General features: G+C 38.7%; 1 protein-coding gene across 1 annotated transcript in view; it reads left to right on the forward strand.

Annotated features, from left to right (window-relative positions):
• The first annotated feature begins 262 nt into the window (after positions 1-262).
• The window catches only part of PELI1 (pellino E3 ubiquitin protein ligase 1), a 55,701-nt gene continuing 39,046 nt past the window's right edge, over positions 263-16,917 (forward strand). Inside the window, exon 1 of the mRNA XM_008535258.2 lies at positions 263-779. The gene's annotated coding sequence lies outside the window, so the exon portion shown is untranslated. The remainder of the gene's footprint in view (positions 780-16,917) is intronic.

Genomic DNA, 16,917 nt, shown 5'->3' on the forward strand with positions numbered 1-16,917 from the left:
GCAGCAGGGAAGACCGAAATATTGGGAGGAAGTCAGCTATCACTGGGCACTCGTGAGCGGTGAAGCTAGGAATTGGGGGTGGAGCGAAGTAAGACGGACTAGCTAAGGGTGAGATCCCTAACAGCACCATAATACAAGAAGGGTCTTGTTCAGTAGGGTGCAGAGCGCTGAACAAGCCCTCTTCCTTAGTGAGTCGGTGACCGTAGTAACGGGGGGCGGGGTGGGGGGGGAAGGAAAACTTCTCCCCCTGAGCATGCGCACTGCAGAGCTCGTGGGACGCGTCCTCAACTACAATGCATCCCTTTTTTCTTCAGCCGGAGAACTACAACTCCCAAGAGACCACTCGGCGCCCCGTGCCCGCCTCCCTCTGTGGCCCTGCCCCGTCCCCTCCCTCCAGCCCCGCCTTCCTGCTAGTCCCCTCCTCTCCCTCCCGCTGTGTGTCAGTGACCCAGAGGCGGTGTGAGGCGGAGGGACCGTCGGGGGGCGCCGCCGCCGCCGCCTCCACCTCCACCAGCAGCACCAGCCGTGCCGCGCGATCGGATTTGCCTCGAGCCCTCCGGGAGCGCACCACAAAGCGGGCCCTGCGCCTCTGCCTCTCCCCGCGGCTCCTCAGCGCTCGGTTCCGCGGCCAACTTCCCCTCGCCGGGCTCGGCCGGCTGGCGAGGAAGGCGGCGGCGGTACGCCCGGCTGTCTGCTCGCGCTCCCCGCGCACGCACACTTCACCCCCTCGCTCCGGGTCTCGGGGCCGTGCTGGGATTCCGGCCACCAGCAATTGTCCGGTGAGTGTGGCCGCCGCGCGGGAGGGATCGCGGCGGGGCCGGCGAGGGGTGCGAGCGAGGCGGGCGCGCAACTTCCTCGGCAGCTTCCCCGGGCGGCCAGCCGGCTCTCCCCGCCCGCCTGCGCGCCCCCGCGCCGGAGGCGGCCGGGAGCGGAGTTTGCGGCGCCTGCATCCCGCGCCCTCGCAGGAGGAAGCGCCTTTGTCAGGAGGCGGCCGGGCGAGCCCTCCCCCCTCCGCCTGGGAGCGAGCGCGGCGGCCAAGTCCGAGCCCCGCGCCCCGAGCCCCGCGCCCGGCCGCCGGGAGGGCAGCTCCGCGGGGGCGGGGAGGGAGAGAGAAATGAAAGAGAAACAAAGGGGGCAGTGGGCTTTTCTTTTGTTTGTGCGAATCTGATAACTTCTTTCTCCTTCCTTACATAACGCAGACTTCCAAGTTAGTCATTCTTTTTATTGTTATGATTATTGTCATCATCTCTGCGTGTGTCTCGCATTTCCTTTCATCTCTGGGTCTCAGAGCATTTAAAAACATTAATTAATTACACCTCGGGGGCCCCTACGAAACAAGTTAATACGCTCTTCCCTAAGTGGGTAAACCGAGGCCCGGAAGAGCTCTCTGATTGATGGATAGGCTTGATCTTCCACCGCGCCTGCTGTCTGAGGACCTGAAAGCATTTATGAGTAAGAACTCGTTCTCCAATGTCCCGTGGAAAAGTTGAAGATGCTCATTTTACTTACAGGTTAGCTGAAGTCTAAAAGAAGTCTGAGTAACTGTTAGGTTGTTTAAACACTAATTCTTCTTAGTGTTTGAGTCGTAAAACCTCAAAGGACTCTTGAAAAATGCTTCGAGTGGGGAAAATACTGTAAATCATAAACTCACCTCAACATCTACTTTTATTTGTGTATATTCAGGTCTCTTACGAGGCAAGAGAACAATGATGGTGCGTGGGGGGGAGGTGCAGAGATTTTTTCATGTAGATTTAACAGATTTTAATCAGTACACACAAGGAAATGTGTCTTGGTTTTAACAGCACCAACAACCTTCCCATTGTTTACTCATCAAACAGCAAGTCCACAAATAATTGAGCGTGCACTTTATCCATAAAGTTCTGGTTGTGCTAAGGACTGAAGCTTCAAGTGTATGAAAAGGTCATCAATTTGTTTTGGTCCAAAGGCTCGGTACTTTCTTACTCTGCAAGATGTTATTTTTTTTTCATAGCAGCTGATCTTTTGTTTCAGAACTGGCTTTGTCTTTTTCTACGTTGAATATGTATTACTTTTATAATTGAGGAGGAACGTGAGGGTTTTTGTTTTTTTTAATTTAGTTTGCATAATAGTGTGAATTTAAATTTTTGAATTGTGGAGAAGGTTCCATTTCTTCAGTTCTTCTGTTGCAGTTTATGATATTTTCTTTTTAACAGAAAATGTTTTCTCAAAGTGATCAGATTTACATCTTTCAAAACATTGTCCTTATGTTGTACAGATACAGCATATGAATTCCTGATGTTTTTTATTCACGCCAACAACCTCTTCTGGAAGAAAATACTTTGAGAATAAGTTTGTTTATTTTGGTAGTTGAACCAAACTGGAAGGCACGAAAAATTTAAATCAAGCATCATTTCTACTAGTTATTTCCTGAGTTGAATAATGATCAGAACTGTAACTAACAATGAGTGCTTTCTTATTCGAAATTCTCTTGAATTTTATATTATATATTTGCCCCCATATTTTAGATTCTGGTGGTTCCATCAGAAAAGGAAAGTGAGACATTTATTTTGATTTTTCCCCCCAGTCCTCTAACTATCCCCTTTCTGTTGTATGTTAAAAGAGATCTTGCATTTAAAACACACAATTGGAAAATAGAACTATTAAGTGTGTGGAAAGTTGCGTGTAGTGCAGTGGTTATAATGCCTCATCTAATAAATTTACAACTTTCAAAGAGAAAACTGTCACTTAGGTTTTTGTTAGTGTTATAGGAGGGCTGTAACGTAATAATAGTAGTATTTACTGACTTAAACAAAAGTGAGCTGAAAATTGTGCCTTAGTGGTAGATTTGGAGGGGAGGGAGCAAAATCTGTGCTCTCTTTAAAATTGTCAGTTAAGTGACCTTACAGTTGGTGATGTGGAACTTTTTCTGTAGCATTTAGAAACCTGATTTACCAGAGGCATTTGTACTTTAAGGAAGCTGCGAACACAATGTCTTTGCTCAATCACTGGAGGCCAAAGGCAGAAGTTAGTGTTGACTGGCGAAGGCTGGCATTGCACGTTTCCTAACTTCTTGGGGAAAAGGAAATGACTGAAAAGTACAGGGCAGGGGGCTGAGTCTAGTACTGCTGACCGCTGCTGAGGCAAGTTTCAGGGGGAAGCCTAAGTATGCTTCCATTTGACTTGGTTTCAGCTTCCTTTCAGGTTGTCAAAATGTCACATATATTACGAGTTGTGTCATTTTAGAATATGCCTTATTGTGGTTGTCCAGTAGGTCAAGTGATAAGGACTATAATAGTCCTGCTTTGTGAACAACTATTTTCAGACTGAAGCTTCTGTAGCTGATAAAGATTTTAAGCCAAAAGACTTAGAATTGGAAACTGTCTAACATTCTCGCATACATACATCTTACCATGACACATCAATATAGACCTATCCTAGTATTTATTATATCATATCAGAAAGGCTTATATGGATTATTTTATTGCATATATTTTGAGTATATATAGTACTGTATATTAAAATTTCATAACGACAAGGATATGATGGCACTGAGACAGTTCTAGGAGTTTCTTTGGAAAAAGCATCTTATTCCAAAATTTACATTTATATGTCTTTTAATTGAGAATAAAACAAATTTAAGAGCCAGTGGAAAAAGGAAGAAAATCAACAGAATGAAGGAAGCCCGATGAAGATGTTTTTAAAGAGTACAATGTTAAAGATTCCTGGCAACATAATTATACAAGGGACAGAATTCTAGCTAAAGCCTATAAACAGTGAATTCCATTTAGCACTTTCTGTTTATAGATTTCTAGCCATCTTTTCCAGATTCCCTCTAAATATATCATGCGGAAAAGTAAATAGAAATCATTCTTTCAGAGGATTTGGTTTGTTGGAGATTTTTTTTACACATGTGGTAGTGGGTGTTATTGTTGTTTTCTTTGAGTTTGACCCCTGCCGGAGAACATTTGTCCCAGACTAATGTGTGGGAACCTCAAAACAAGAAATATTGGTCACTGAAAGAACTAGATATAATTTCAAGTTATATCACTAGCTTTTTCTGTTATCTTAGAAGACCACTTCTAATAATTTTTTCTTCCGAAGGTTGAAAATAATTGCCTAACCTATTACATTTAGTAGGTCCTACATAATATTTGCTGTTGTTGCTGAATGAATTTGCAATTAATAAAGAGAAAGCACAAGATTTCCTGAGTGACTGTCAGGAAATTTCTGATTTTTTTTTTTCTTTTTAAATAGAAATAAATAAGTCATTGAAACACAGGAACATCTGATTAGAGCCTTTCAATTAGCATAGCTTCCTTCGGAAATAAATTTAGAGGAAAAGAGGTTCATCAGGTAATTTAAGAGAAGTGAATTGTAAATGAGTCTAAGAAGACCTGATTATTTTTTCAGAATGCTGTACAAGATATTTTAGATTTTTTTTGCCACAGTAAACTCCATTTCAGAGAAATAGAGTTCTACATAGTACTCCTTTTATCACTCCTGTAATACCCCCTGTAATACTTTTATATACCTCAAAATACCATTTTCAGAAAAATAGAATATGTTGCTGGTGCCTGTAAATGGGAAAATCCTGACATTTGTCATCTCCCTGTTAATCTTGACCCTTCATGTAGTTTAAAGAAAAAGTTTTTAATTCAATACACATGTAACTTACTTCCTTTTCAAAGAATTTATTGCTGATTTTTATTTTCTAATTAACCTCTTTGGATGTTGCTAATTCTAAAAATATGGAGTACACTCAGTTTCCTATCATCTTTCACAGTTTCTTTTTCTATTATTTTTTTGGCTACAATTTGCTTTTTCCCCTAAATTGTCTAAAATAAGCTAAGAAATGTTTAAAAATACTTGACAAGAAATATAGTCGGTAATTTATTATGCTAAATTTCAGCTAAATTTCAACACACGGGGTGCGTTGAATCTGTTTAGGAGATAGAAGTACACGGATTTGAAGTGGACTCAAGTAGGAATAGCAGATAGATTTCACCTTGGGTACCAAATCTGATTGCTTGGTGGTGGCTGCCTGGAGTGTTATGTTTAGAAAACTGGGAGTCCCAGTTCAGATTCATCAGAAAAGAGTGCTGTGATTACCAATTTCTGCTTGGTGATACCCTAAATCATCTGGCTAATGCCCCCTTTTTCCTTAAAAATAAGGAGCAAAATAATAAAGTAATGAACTATGTTCATGTGCGGCTCTTTAACTGGCTTAGAAGGCAATTCAAAAAAAAAGTTCCAAAAATGTTTTGAGTAATGCTAGTTTGTTGAAATAAGTGTATAGCACTTGGTGGCAGTGGACTTTTGGCGTGAATGCCAAATATTCAGTTTACTGGATGCCTTTTACATGTCTAGATGCTGATCTCACACAGACTAAAGTCTCTGCCTTATGGTCTTTATGTTTAATAACAAGACAAAGACAATAAAGTAAATAAGTAAAATATTTCATGTTTTAGGGACAAATGACCTGGCTTCTTCAATAAATAAATAGCAAGAAATAAGTTGGGGGGATTATAAGATTGAAAGAGAGACTTAAGAGGCATATCCCCCAAATGCAATGTATGGACCTTAGTTAGATCCTGCTTTGAGCAAACTAACTGTAAAAAGACAGTTTATGAAAAATTGGGAAAATTTGGACATTGGATATTTGATAAAAAGGAATTATTAATTTTTCTAGGTGTGATAATGTATTATGGTTTTTGAACAAGAGTCCTGACCTTTTAGAGATATAATGTACTTATGAACTAAAATATGATGTCTGGATTTTTGCTTTATAATAATTTGGAGGGGAGAGGAGCATAGATAAACAAGATTGGTGATATATTGAAAATTGTTGAAGGTAGATGATGGATGCATGAGATTTCTTATATTCTCTCTACTTTTGTGTGTGGGGGAAAATTTCCATAATGAGCAGTTTACATACACACACAGACGCACGCACTCATGCACATACGTATGAAAATAAAGCAGAGAAGGAGAAGAGGGAATATGTGGCATGTGAGTATGGGATGGGAGGAGGATATGGAAAAGACCTCATTGAGAAGGTGATAGATACTTGAGTAAATACCTGAAAGAGATGAAGGAGTAAGCCTCACAGGTAATCCTGGGGCAATACATTCCAGGCAGGGGGAACAGCAAGTACAATGGCCCTGAGATAGGAACCTAACTAGAATGCAAGAAGCTCCAAGAAGACCAGTGTGGCTGCATTCAAGTGAGAGAGAGCAGCAGGAGATAAAGTCTGAAACATAAAGGGAGGGTAGAGGAGACCAGATTCTCTAGGACCCGGTTGCCCATCCTTGCTTTAAACTAAGGATGTTTATTTTATACACTTATTCTGCTTTAGTTTCTCTGGAAGCTGTGCACTTATTTTAGCAATACTAGAGTTACTCAGAATATTTTTGGAATTTTTTTTTAATAAGACTTTAAGAGCCACATGTGAAATTAGCTCATTACTTTATTATTTGCTCCTTATTTTTAAGGAAAAAGGGGGTATTAGCCAGATGATATCTCATTTTATTTATCAGATAGGACTCAAAGGATTTTGACAGAAAGAAAATAGGAAATAACTTCAGGCTATTTCCAAAAATCAGATCCACCTGAGAAGGCAATTACTGTTTCTAAAAATGAGATCCACCCTTAGACTAAATAGGAGTTTTAATAATGTTCTGGACAGTTGTAGCATCATTTGGAAGAAGGATATAACCTCTGAGAGTGACCAATATGGAAAAGACTATGCTCATTTTGAATTTAAGTTCTGTCTGTTACATTAGAACACATACACATACACACAAGACCATGCATATTTCTTAATACCCAAGTTAAGTACTCAAGGCAGTCATTGCAGATGAGTTGCATTTGTGTCGTGCATTCAAGACTGGAGAGATGGCATTTATGATGTAATGAAATTGTATAACTTGTTGCTATGGCATATGCTTGAGGAACTGAAAGACTAGCGCACGTTTAGTGTGTTAGAGATGAATCTGGCTGTCAAGTCTTGTATTCATGCTTCCATTCTCAGATTAGTAATTGTTTCAAGAACATGCTGATTTCCCATAAAGAAGTGTTTTTAAATCTTTATTGTTAAAATTGTCAGAAAATTGGATCTTGTCATCCAAATGTTTGAAAGCCCCCCCGCAATAAAAAAACCCTCCATAATGGATTTTTGAAATCTTCTACTCATAGAATGATATACATGTAGAGATTATGAGTTTTGAATGATTTTATTCTAGTACACTTTTTATAGGAGTAAGTTTTCCAACTTGAGAAACTAAACTTATTTTTACTGATCTTTACTGATAACATTGAATAAAGAAGACCATTCTTTTTCTAGTTAATTATGCATAATGGGATAGCACAATGTTTTCTTTTGTATGTTTAACCAATAATATATAGAATTTAATGGAATTGAGTAGAATTTGTGAAATTTTACTTATAATAAATTGCGTAAAATGACCACTAGGAATATAAGTATGTAACTGTATAAGGAATACTTTAGCAAAGCTTCCTATTTTAAACACTTTTCAGAAAATTGTTAGGAATCTAGTTCTTTAATTCACACAGAGTTTTTTCCCTTTGGTGTTTGTGTATATATATTTATACGTGTGTATGTGTTTGTATGTATGGATAAATAGATAGCCAGACTCTTTCTTCATATACTACACTTACTATCAGGATTGAGCTGCTAGCAAGGCTGGAATGTGTTTTAAACACTAACTTATTAGCATGGAATACAGAGTCCATGTTTAATTCCTGGGCTTTCCATTAACTCTGAAAGTCTTTAACAAGCTGTCTTTGATTCATCTGTAAAATAAAAGTGGCGGTAATTTTCATAAAGGACTTTGAAATTCTATGATGGTGACCATACTGATGTGTGGCTCATTTTAGGAATAACTTTCAGTCTGTTGATTTAGTGGTAAGATTATGAATCTGTTTTTCATTTCCCTTTTTTTGGAATAAATAAATAACTTGAAATGGAGGAGGAAGAGAAAGGGAGGGGAGGAGTAGGAGCAAGATAAGGAGGGAAAGAAAAAATTGGCTGTCACAAAATAGTAAATGTGACCATGTTAATTCTTCTAACGTGGATCTACTTAAATGTCCATGACCTAATGAACTAAGACTCAAATTTATAAATTAAGTAAAGAATACTAATAATATTACAGCTTCCACTCAAGAAAAAATGTTTGCTTTGCAAAAGGGAGATCTTATATTACATGTTGACTTAAACATTATAACCATGATAAAGCCTATACTTAATTTAGGAATTATTAAGGATGATGATTAATAGTAATTAAGAATTATTTGAAAATTTAGTCTATTACTTAAGTTCTGTAGATTTTTGCAGCCTCAGGTTCCAGGTTATTCTTTTCAGCTTGTGCATTGTAGGATTCTCGTATTCCACATCCCTTTCTCTCTCTCTCTCCCTTTCATCTCTTCATCACTCTGCCACTGGCTCAGTTTATCTTCCTTTTCCAGCTTTGGTTAGTGCTCATTACTCTTCCGCTGTGTTTTCTACATTTGTCTGCCACTTTTCATACTTACGGAGTGGGCTTGGAATGAATTAAGGGCCTTAAAGAAGTAACATGTAGATGGCAAGTACAACGCTTTTCCTATTTGTGTCTTTCTTACTTTGCTTCTTTTTATCTTTTCTTGCCCCTTTTTTGGTATGTGTGTTCTGGTGGAGAGATGTTGTATTCCATCTGCTAGACACTAACAGAGGACTGTGACCTACAGGATGCAATATGTTTTGATCTGAATAATGTAGGAAACAGTAATAATCTCATTGATTTGAAAGCTCATCTCATGAGTTAATCCTGCATCCATCGAGAACATATATCTAAACTAGTAAAATTTGGTAGAAGAATTAACAGCCTAGTGGAATTTCAAAAGCTATTTTCAGCTCTTGTGTATGTTGTTGTCTTTTCCAAAAATGTCAAACCATCAGGGACTTCATCACTGTAATAATAATCAATCATAAATAGTCTTGGGGTGTCTGGACTTCTGTTAAGCTTCTTTGTGACAGTCAAGAGGAAAGGGTAAAAAGATCAGCAATGTGGTGAAGTTTATAACTTCTCCTTTCTTCAATGGAATGAATTTTGAGTGACTGGCTCTGATTTTTTGCTAGTTGGTAATGCTCATTGTAGTGTTAAATGTATCAGTTGGCTTAGTTTTTAGAAGGCAAAATGAAGTTTAATTTTATTTATTTATTTATTGTTTTTTGGTGAGGAAGATCGTCCCTGAGCTAACATCTGTACCAGTCTTCCTCTATTTTGTATGTGGGATGCCAGCACAGCATGGTTTAATGAGCAGTATGTAGGTCCATGCCCAGGATCCAAACCAGTGAACCCCAGGCTACCGAAGCAGAGCATGTAAACTTAACCACTAGGCCACCAGGCTGGTCCCTGATTTTATTTTTTAACAAGTGAAAGCAGTTGGAGGTGCTTTATTGGTTCTTCAAAACCTTAGTGTTGTATCCCTTGTTCTGGGCAGGTACTATCCACGGTACTTCATGTTCCTCTGGGTTTACTCCAGATTTAATGAACTGCATGTACTAGAAGCACTAAATTCTGATTTTCTTTAATTTTAAACTATAGTTAACATAATGGATTTTTCCTTGAATTATTTCTCACTACCATACTTTAAATTTACCAAAGGACCAAAACGTCCAAATTATAAAAGTTTATCATTCATGTGAAAATGTGTTAAATGTATGTCTTTTGTAAAGTACTGACTGCTTCTAATTAGAAGCCACAGTCCTATAGACAGATGTCATATATCTGAAAGCTTTTTAAATTTACTTACTGCTTTACTGTAATTTTTATTAAAAATAGGATGGTTCAGTCTGAACTGTTCTGTCAGTTCACTGAAGGAACAAAGAATTTGAGGTGGTCTCTTAAACTGTTCAACATACAGCAGATCTGTGATTTCAGTGATACCAGACCTTTTGTCAGTTTATCACTGACACTTACTCAACAAAAAAAATCACATTTTGCTAAAGCTTCTTGCTTGTGTCTTTTTTAGAAATGACATGCCAGTTTATTTGCAGATAATTTAGCTCTTAAAGACCAGACTTTTAAGGCTTTAGCCAGAATTTGCCTCCTGAAGCTGTTTTTAAAATGGCTTCCAAAAAGGATTTGCTAGGTTTCAGAACTGAGTAGGCTGTTAATGATTCAGTATGCCCCCTCATTCTCCTCCTCCTTCTTAAATTGAAAGCTCCTTCCTAGCGTCTAGGTGCCCTGAGTCATCATGGCTAAACTCTATAAAGAAGAATTGGAACATGGAAAAACTCACCATGAAGTAAAATTGTCAGAAAACCATGTGAGTCAGAGATCATTCATTGATCACAGTGATACAACCTAGAGGTTGTGGGCTTCATTTAAATCTTTGAATGTACTTACATGTAAGTCTTTATTATAGAACTTGTAAATTTTGAGGACTTGTTTATTCCCAGGTAAACATTAATGGGTTTGATTTTTATCTATTATATGAAAAAGATTTTATATTTTTTTAGTGAATAAATGTATCAGAGAGGAGAAGCAGGATGATTCAGGATAAAAACCACTATGCCAGAAGTCAGAAGATACAGAGTTCTGGTCTGTTTATTTAGTATGTGCCTCAGATATTTCACTTTACCTCTCTGGGCCTTAGTTTCCTTATCTTCACAAGAAGATCAGCAACAATATGAGAGCACTCTTTGGAACCAACCCATGGCAGATAGTGCTAATAGCTGACCCCACACCAGCTTCAGACTACTTTTTGATACAGCGTTGTCAGTAGTTATATGGTTGGCTTTCTAGATGAAATCTGTCATCTTAACCTTATAAAGTCTCTTCCCACTCCACGATTCCATGACTTTAAATGATTGGCCTGTAGAAAGTCTCTTTCTTCTTTCACTTGTTGCTGTCTCTTCAAGAAGAAAGACCTGGCCACCCACTTCTCAAACAATTGGCCGTGAAAGCCCTAGGGATAACAGCGGAACATTGCCTCATGTAGCACCGGAAGGTGAGAGGATGGCGCAGAAAGACAGGGCAGGGTTCTGCTGTGCTGTACACAGGGTCTTGAGGAGTCGCAATCCACTCCACAGAATTAACAACAAACTGTCTCTTCACATTGAGCACTCAGGGTTGAAACTTACTGTGTAAATTTAAGATTTCTTTTTAGTCAGGGATAGCATGTTTATGTTTCATAGAGTACTATAGACTGAATGTTTGTGTCCCCCTAAAATTCATATGTTGAAACCTAATCCTCCATATGATGGTATTTGGAGGTAGGGCCTTTGGGAGATGATTAGGTCATGAGAACAGAGCCCTCATGAATGAGATTAGTGACCTTATAAAAGACCCCAGAGAAATCCCTCGCTCCTTGTGTCACGTGAGGACACAGCAAAAAGATGGCTGGCTGTGAACCAGGAAGCAGGCCCTCACCTGACAGCAAATCTGCCAGTGTCTTGATCTTGGACTTCCTAGTCTCCAGAACTGTGAGAAAAATCTCTTGTTTATAAGCCATCTAGTCTATGGTATTCTCTTAGAGCAGCCAGAATGGACTAAGACATACTGTGATGTTAAAAACAAATGATTGGAGAAAATTTGTGGGGACACTTAAAATTTCAAATGGAGTGAAAACAAATCAAAATGGTCAGTGATAACTTGATTTAAACTCATTTCAGCTCCTAAATGTTTCTATGGCAGAAACCTTAGGTTGGAGAAGTTCAAAGTGATATCTGCTTGGAGGGGCCATAGTGAAGCAGAATGAGTACTAGATTGAGAGACAAGAGGCCTGAGTCTAGCTCTGCAAACTGTTTTTAACCTGGTTAGTGTCTTCGTCTATGTAAAGGTATCAGACCAGTGCTTTTTAAACATTAATCTATTATGCCAGTTATCTGGTGATCATATTAAGATGAGTATTCTGTTTCGGTAAGTCTAGGTGGGCCTTGAGATTCTGCATTTTTAACAAGCTCCCAGGTGTGCTACTGCTGTGTGCCATGGACTACGCTTTACGTTATAAAAGTACTGTGATGGCATGAGGCTCCTTCTGGCTGGGTCTTTACATCTTAACGCCACTTCTTTCTCTCCAACTCTTTCACATCAAGTTTCATTAAACTTGTTTTTGAAGCCTCTTTTTCATAGATTCAGTCCCGATTTTCTCAGTCTGACACCTCCTTTCATTTTGCTGTTTTTCCCTTTCTAAAACCAACTTCATAGGTGGTCATTCAAGTTAGAGGTAAAGTAGTATAAGAGAAAGAGGCATTGATTTGAAGAAAACTGGACTCAGATTAGCAGATCTCCCACTGATTAGCAGCTCTGATGCCTTGGGCAGTAGACTCAGTTTACTTAACCTCTCAGAGCTTTGACTACCTTCCTAGTAGAGTTGTTGAAAGGAAGAGAAATAATATATAAAGCCCTCAGCACAGTGTCAAGCATGAGGTAGGTGCTCAAAAATCGGAAGCTATTTTCATTATTCTTATTGGCATCCTGATTTGGTTGTGTAGAGGAGAAAAAAAAGAGGGAAAGATCTGTCCCAGCCCAGGACCTCCCTCCCTTGTGCCACATTTAAAATTTCAACTGCCTGCTAGACATATTAATCCAAATTCTTCAAACTTACCATAGTCAAACAGATCTCTTTATTCTTCTTTCCATATCTGTCTGCCTTCCTCAGTCCTGATGGAAGTCAATGTTTCACTCTGTATGCCCTAGCCAGGAACCTGTGGGTTCTGCCTTGGTTTAAGTACTGGTTTTCTCTGTCCTCACTTCACCATCTTAGGTAAGCTCTCTTTCACCTGGGCTGTTTTTGTCTGATCTCGCTAGTTCTAAGATCCTCAAGTTTCTCACATCCTCCTCCTCCTCACATCCTCCATATTGCTTTCACAGTTATTTTCCTAAAAATTCTTTGTTTTTTTAAACCATTGTTTCTTAAATGCCGACTATGTAGAAGGCACTGTGCAGGCATTGAGTAGAGAGTGAGAGAACAAAATTGAGACAATTCCTTCCTAATGAAAATTACAGACTAAGGAGGGAGATAGATATTAAAAACAAGTAAATATAGAACAAGGTGCTGTAAGAGAGAATAACAGGAGGGAACCTGTGTTATGCTGGAAAGAAAGCTTTCTGAGGAATTAACAATTAAGCTGCTGTCTCAAGAATGAGAAGGAGGCAGCTAGGCAAAGAGCAGGATGGTATTGTTCCAGGCTGAGGGTATGCCATGAGCAAAGACCCTGAGGTGAGGAGTTGAGTATGTTTTAGGAGTGAAATGATAGAACATGGTAATGGAGAGGATATGGAGGATGACAGAAAAGGAGTTATTAAGGACGTCCAGGTTTCTAGTATGAGCAATTACTGGGTTCATAGTGGTGCCATTTGCTGAAACAGAAACATTAGGGTAGGACGGGTTGGAGTAGGGCATGAAATCATGAGTTTAGTTTGTCAAGTTTGAGAATCTGAAAAAACTAAATGTTGTTCTCAGTCCCCTCTCTGGTTCCTCAGTTCCTGTAAGATCTTTTCCAAGTTCTGTCTTGGCTTACAAAGTCGTCAAATAGTTGACCCTAACCTACCTCCCTAGCTTCTCCCTCAGCTTCCCTTCATTACTGTGTTTAAGCCATAATGAAATCCTCACTGTTCTCAAAACAGTTTTGAACCTTTGCATATATTATTCCCTTTGTCTGGAATAAACATCTCTAGCTGGGGCCTTTTCATCCTTCAAAGCCCATCTTGTATATTATTCTTCTATGGAACCTTCTCCAGCGTCTCCATGTTTGGGATAGGGTCTCAGGCCTTCTTACTGTCATTTGGTTAATAAACTCTCTTATAGCACTTATCACAGTGTATTGGAATTTCTCTTTAGCTTACCTAGACACATTTCACTAAACCATGAGCTATGTGGGTACAGAGATCTAAGATTATTGTTTTTATATTTCCAGGATCTGACATACAGGGCACATAGGAGCTGCTCAGAAAATGACTGAGTGGATGTTGTTCTTATATAAGCAGTCTACCCCCCCCCCCCACCCCCTGAACTGAGATGAATGTTCTTGGCTTCCATGGGGCCCAGACACTACTTTTACCATATTACGTTGACATTAAATTGTTTTACATAAGTTTCTTAAGGACAGGAACCAAGTCTTGGCTTTCCTTGGCTCCATGGTGCCTAATACAGTACTTCGCTTACAATCAGGAAAATTCCATTAGACCATAGTTTCATCATAGAATACCTCCCTAGTAGAGCCTTCGGTGGATGGTGGGCGTTATGGGGCCTGGAGGTAGGAAGAAGGGAGTGCCAGTATAAGTATCAACATATGTCAAATGCTTGCTTTCTATTCCTGATAAAAAGATATAGAAGTATGCTCAAAATAAAATAATATCCCACTATTCCTTTGAAATAGCTGTGGAGATCATTTATTATCTCTATATTGCTAAATCCAGTGACACTTCTTTAGTATTCATTTTACCTGACCTCTCAGCAGAATTTGACATTGTGACCACTTCCTACTTTTTGTAACATTCTTCTTCGCTTTCAGGACACCATACACCAACACCTTGATGCTGTTGCTTTTTTATCTTTCAGGAGCTGCTGCTGTTCCTTCAGATTCCTAAATTTTTTAATTCCTCAAGGCTTAGTCTTAGGCTCTCTGCTTTTACTCCATACTCTTTCCCTAGGTAATTTCATCAGTGTGTTGAAGATTTCCAGGTTTATATTTCCAATCCATGCTCCAGACCTGTATATATAATGTTTCTACCTCTCCCATGGATGTCTCAAATGTACCTCAAATTCCCATGCTTGAGATCAAACTCATGGGAGCTTCAAGGGTACCAGACTACAGAAGTTTTTGAAGCGTGACTTATTACCCTTCATAAAAATTCTTTTCCAGCATTGTCCCCTTACCCCCAAAATTCTCTTTAGCAGGAAATAGTTTCCACACTAAAGCAATCGTTTTTAAATAATCAAAATATAAATATTGAAGTAAATAGAAATTGACTATCAGAACAATTGTAACAATAAACCTTCATTGAGCTACTGCTATGTGCTAGGCACTTTGTTTAATTCTTGTAACAATCCTTTGAGGTAGGTAATATTATATTGTTGAAAGGTAATAGACTGTAATGTTTATAAGTGTAGACTCTTAACCAGGATTTCTCGGGTTCCATTCCAGATGCCATCCTACCACTTATTAGCTGTATGACCTCATGTAATTTACTGATCTGGGCCTCAGTTTTCTCATCTATAAAACAGAGATGATATTAGTATTAATCTCCTAAGAACATTATTAGGAGTTAAACAATTAATATGTGAAGCTCTTTGAAAAATGCCTGGCACTTATGAGAAGCACTGCATTTATGTTAATATTATTACTTATTATTATCTTAGGTTTACAGATGAGGAGACTGAGCCTCAGGGAAGTTGGTCCAAGTCTCAAGGCTATTAAATGACAGTACCAAGAGTCACCATAGACAGTCTGACTCCAGAACTTCCGTAATCACTCTGTTTTACTTCATCTCAACTAATAATAATTTATCTCATCCTCTTGTGCACAGACTCCATATGAATGGTCTTATAATAGTGTTGTAATTTATTCCAGTGCTTACACCTGGTGTTTAAACTGTAGAAGATCTAAAATTTGCAGGTAGAAAATTCACTTCAGTGTGATCTGAGAAGCACAAGATGTACGTCTTAATTCTGTTTTATTCCACATACATTGTTTTTCTTCTTCTCTTGTTAGTAAAGTCACCAAAATCCCTTGAAAGTGGAAGCACTCATTTTATATTACTCTTAAGTGACTTTAGTTGTTGTGATTTACTTTTACTCTTTTAAATCTTCTTTCACTAAACATTTTCAGAAAGACTTGAGGGCTCAAGAGCATGTCATATGCACATAGTGTGCTTAAAATCAATTAATTTTTATGATTATGATTAACTATTACCTCTTTTGAAATTTTGTAGTGATTTGCCTACTTTTAAAAGTTTAAGTCATTTCAATTTCCCAAAGAGTTTTCACTTGAATTTTGATTTTATCAGCTGCTTTTTGAATAGGAACTTTAAGTATTTTGATGTTTTTATGTTAGATTCTGAATATAGTTGAATCTGATTAATTTTGTAAGCTTTAGTCTCTGACTCTCATTTAGGCCTTTAGAAAAAAAAGCCCATCTGGTTATTATTTACAGTTTCTATAGATGATTGGCTCTCCCACCATTATTTGTTATTTCTTTTTTCCATTGGTTTTTTATTCTTACTCCTTTGTGGCAAAAAAAAAAAAAAAATTTCTTTGTGTTAAGACAATAAATAAAGGCAGAGATATAAAGTCTTTTGTAGCCGTTGAACTTAGCAGGGAGATGGTCTTGAGGAGGAGAATAGACTTTGAAAAACCAGAATTATCTATGAGAAAGACTCTGTTTTTACCTTGTTTTTGGAACTGGATTCTATGACTTAGTGTATGTACTCTCGGGGAGACAAACACTCTGAAAATAGTTGTCATATCAGTTAAGACTCTTTCTATGTGACAGAAAACTCCACTCAGACTGGCTTAAGGGGGGAAAAGATTCCTTGGTTTATGAAACTGGTCCAGGAGAGATGTGGCTTCAAGAATGGCTCCATCCAAAGCTCAGATAATGGCACCAAGACTCAATTTCTGTACATTTCTTAGCACTGCTTCCTCGGTGTTGGCTTTATTCTCCAGCCCTACATGAGCAAAAGATAGCTTCAGTCCCTTCAGCCCCTAAATCCTCAGAGTGCATGTGTATCTGGAAAGAGTGTCAATCTTTTTCCTAGAAGCACCAGCAGAAGTCTTATTGCATCTCATTGGCTGGTACTGGTCCACGCCCTTTTTAGCCAGGGGACTGTGAAGCTCGAATTTTCTGGGACTGAGCCATATGCCTAGCCGTCGAGTTTGAGGGCGCAGTCAACACCACCAGTTACACATAAACTGTGTGTGTTTGCAAAAAGG

The sequence above is a fragment of the Equus przewalskii genome, chromosome 14, assembly GCF_037783145.1.
Source record: "Equus przewalskii isolate Varuska chromosome 14, EquPr2, whole genome shotgun sequence".
Taxonomy (NCBI): Eukaryota; Metazoa; Chordata; class Mammalia; order Perissodactyla; family Equidae; genus Equus; species Equus przewalskii.